Source organism: Apis dorsata, unplaced genomic scaffold, assembly GCF_000469605.1.
Source record: "Apis dorsata unplaced genomic scaffold, Apis dorsata 1.3 scaffold_169, whole genome shotgun sequence".
Classification (NCBI taxonomy): Eukaryota; Metazoa; Arthropoda; class Insecta; order Hymenoptera; family Apidae; genus Apis; species Apis dorsata.
Window position 1 is genome coordinate 456,807 of NW_006263457.1, and position 4,185 is coordinate 460,991.

At 38.5% G+C, this 4,185-nt stretch overlaps 1 protein-coding gene across 1 annotated transcript in view; it reads right to left on the reverse strand.

The window, feature by feature from the left end:
* LOC102680516 (RB1-inducible coiled-coil protein 1) overlaps positions 1–2,043 on the reverse strand; it is a 44,263-nt gene extending 42,220 nt beyond the window's left edge. Inside the window, exon 1 of the mRNA XM_006614040.2 lies at positions 1–2,043. The gene's annotated coding sequence lies outside the window, so the exon portion shown is untranslated.
* Positions 2,044–4,185: the final 2,142 nt, after the last annotated feature.

Consider the following 4,185-nt stretch of genomic DNA (forward strand, 5'->3'; position numbering starts at 1 on the left):
TCGAGCTAGCGTTCGACCAGCTTTGCACCGCGTCTCGTTGTCGAGTGTTTCGTACGTACGTTGTTTCCTCGTTATTATCTTCCGCCGTGATCGACAAGTATCGATGTAGAAGCTGGATATCGTGCGTAGAGTCGCGCGCGTAAATCGACGAAAAGACGAGCAACAGCGAAAAAGCTCGAGAAATTCAATACGATAATATATATATGTATGTGTGTATGTATATATATATATATATAATGTGTGTATATGTAATATATATATAATATGTATATATATATATAACGTGTATATGTATAAGATTGGTTCGAAGGAAAGCAGCGATTGTGTCGTTAGATCTGGCTGCCTTCAAGCACTCCTTTGGAGATTCGTTGAAATACTTTAGAATAATAATAATAGGAAAGAATAATAGTAGGTGTAATAGTAGAAGCGAAAAGAAAAAGTAATATATCACGAGATCATCGGTAACTAAGAAATCCCACAGCCTTTGGGAGGGAAGCTATTGTTACAATCTCTTAAAAAGATCCGGACGATCGGATAGGTAAATGACAGGCAGACCGAGATATACTGTCCGCTTGAACTCACGATCGTTATTTACAGGACGGCTCTGAGTGATTTTCGTTCCGACCAGAATCGGGGATGAGAACGAATGGGAACGTAGAATCCCTTGAAAACGGAAAGATTGATTGATACACTTCAAAAAGTTTCCTACAATCGATCACTTCACCATAAAATATCACGTAATAACAATTCTTGTTTGTGTTGTTGGTCCGCCTGTCATCGAAGAAAATTATTTTGTATAGGTTGTGTACTGTTGCTCCTCTAAGTATCGCTCGATCGCGTCCTCCGGATTTTGTGATGTAACGAAGCACTCTTGCTACGGCTCGACGATCTCTTTAAACACAGTTTACGAGGCAGTCACCGTACAATAATTTTGTGTACGCAAACGAATATCGAACACGAGTAAAATCGTTGGAATAGAATCACCGTTGCAGCGATGGAGGACTGGTCGACGCGATAAACGAGTAGTCCCGGATCAGCTGCTCGTCAAAACAAAGCACTCGCGCGTACACGAAAGGCTAACAATCTTTTCTCTGAATCTCTGTTACGTTGTCTAGACTCGGACGGAGAACGACACGAACGACAGTATTCTATGCTTGTTCATAGATGAAAAAACCCGACGCGATATCACACAGGACGCCAGGATCTTGTTTTATATCGTGACGAACCGTGTATACGCTGAGAATGACGTACCGACCACACAAACAATGCTGCGCCACTCGCACGGGAACGTATGCGCAGAGATCGAAGCACGAAACAAAGAAACTCCACTTTCGCTACGGATTTTCTCGTTTATGCCTTTATTTGTTGTATCTTCCGTTCAGATATTGTTACTGACACTTGTGTGCTTCACGTTGCTGCCGAATTTTCACCGCGAATGCGCCGAACGCTTGCCCGAGAATGTCCACTTTTATAAAGCTCTTGCACCGTGCCAAAGAGAGAAGGTAGGGGGGCAACTAGCTTGGCGCAGTCCCGTTCGACATTTTGCTCTGACGCATCGCGTCGCCAGCTGTTTACTGCCGAGTCCAGGCCTGGTCGAGCACGGAGGACAGAACGTCTGCTCTCTGTGTGCTTAGCTTACGCAGATATTCCACTCGCCTCTCAGCTGTTCGTTCGCGATCGACGCGCCATCTCAACAGTACAAAGATGGCGTGTGCGATGCATGCAGTAGTTTGAACATGTGCGTAGTTATATTGTAAAAATTTTAAGTTAAATGTTTTATTTTCATCCTTTTTCCATTCCCTTTTACATTTTTATAGAGTGTGTGAGCATTTTGTGATGAAATTCGATAACAGATATAGTGTTTTGTGTGTATCATGAATGAATGTCGAAACTTCCTATTCCTTGGGTATCCATGTCGTTTGAACCGTGTCATGCGCAGCAATTGGTCGTTGATGAAATGGAAACCACTGTTATTCCTCCTCAATTGAAATATACTGCATTTTAAGTAAGTTAATCCTTCATAATAATATTATACGATGAATAATTTTCTTTTAATGATTTCTGAAAAAATGAAATACGAATCGATGTAATACGATGATAAATTATAAGTTGTCAATTACAACTGATATTATATTATTAAATTTTTTTTCAAATATCAATAAGTTTTATGACAATTAAATATATTTGCATCGTTCTATTTTCTCATAAATTTAAGTTAGAAAATTGTATTCATATAAATAATAATTTCGAAAGAACTTGTAAAAATGATAGCGCTGTCATCGACCGAGATAATTTTAACGCGCATGCGCACAGCTATAATGGTTCGCCGCCATTATCGCTTCCGTGTGGAGATTCTTTACGTCAAGTCAACTGTGAAGGGGAAAATGATGCAAATTTCGTACTGGCATCGTGGGGTTGTAACTACACGCGCCGTGTTTGTTTATATTCCGTAACGCTATCACAGACAGGGGATTGTTAGAAATTGAGGTTTCATTACTCTATAAATGTGTGAACGCTTCATGAATACGTGCCTTGATTTTCGAAACAAAAAAAAATAATAAATTCCCTCTAAAATAACATCACAACCAGAAATAACTATTACCATTTGTAAGCTATCAAATATTGCGTAGTTCGCAAATATCTCTAGCGTAATGCATCATTTATTTAGTTAATTATCAAGCTTACTCTAGGAAATAGTGTATATACATAATTCAAGCCTCGCTGTATAATGTAATAATCATATAACGACGCCATCGGATGGTAATACAAAGTCGAACGATACCCCGCTAGAAAATGGTATAATAATATTTACCTTGACGGGGAATCGTTCACCTTTCGCTCGAGGCCATGAGAGCCATAAATGCGAATCGTTCTCCCGCTTGTTTCGTCAAGCATTGTTTCACGCGTAATTCCAAATCGATACACGATACGATGAAATCGCAACACAGTTATAGCAAGTGCCGTGACATCTCGATGAATTTTAATTCTGTCGCGGTTTGTCCGTCAGCGGCACGGTGTCAATGTATGACCAGGAACTTACTACGTCGTGACTCTATTATCGACATTAACTTGCTTTAAGACCGATGTAGTAGAGACGATCTTGGCATGTGTGCGGGTTGTATAAGTGTGCCGACACGTGGCATACGATAAAGTTATAGATATATATTGTTCGTTCGCTCGTATCGAGAATTAAAGGACTCGTGAAGGAGAGTAGGAAACGGAGAGATACAAAAATATCTGTGAAATAGCTAGGTGCCGTTGTATACAGTTGTGCGATAAATGGATTGTTTCTTCATAATAGTACCACGCGAGAACATGAAAATATATTATCGTATCTGTTCTATGATTCGCGCCAGGAAGAAAATTTCATTTCTTCTTTTCTGTACACGGGCATTGTTATTGAATACAATTGCTATACAATGACAACGGATAATGATTTTCTCGATTAGTCATATGCCATGCATTTCGCACAACTCATGCTCCTATGCAAGTCAATAAAGAAATCTTACATATTAAAAAGAAATCGCACATATTAGAGAGACGTCACTCTTGTTTTATTGTTTCGCACATTGAAACATTTCGATTAATCTACGAATATTATCGCTTCAATTGAATATTGTCACGTTTACAAAAGAGTTTGATAAATGGATTCATCAGATTAGGAGATAATTGATTTATGAATTATGAAAAACTGATTACATTATATATAATTAATATCTTTTTGTGTATACGGAGTACATACGGGTTATCTCGCCTATCGAGAAAAAATATAAAAATGACCAGTTCACAGAAATTTATATCGAAAATTACACAAATAGGATAAACTTTCTTGCTTTTACTTGTCAAAATATTGATAAAGAAACTATCGATAGCATGATAAATTAAATGAAGAAATTGTTATCCCAGGGCCGTACCGTTTTAATCAATTCGTAGGCCGGTAGTTCTACACGGTTGGGGATCATTAACGATCGTTTTCCCCTCGTGAAAACGCAAACCTTGATGCAGTTTCGTTGTAAGTAACTAGTCGATACCTGATTTCTCGATTTTGCGATTGCGAAATATTGCGCGAGCATAATGTAATCTATTCGTTGGAAAGTCGAAGACGAAAGACACTTGCAAAAGACGCTCTTGCGATTCCCTTTTTTTTTCCCCTTTTTTTTTTCCTTTTTTTTTTTTTTTTTTTTT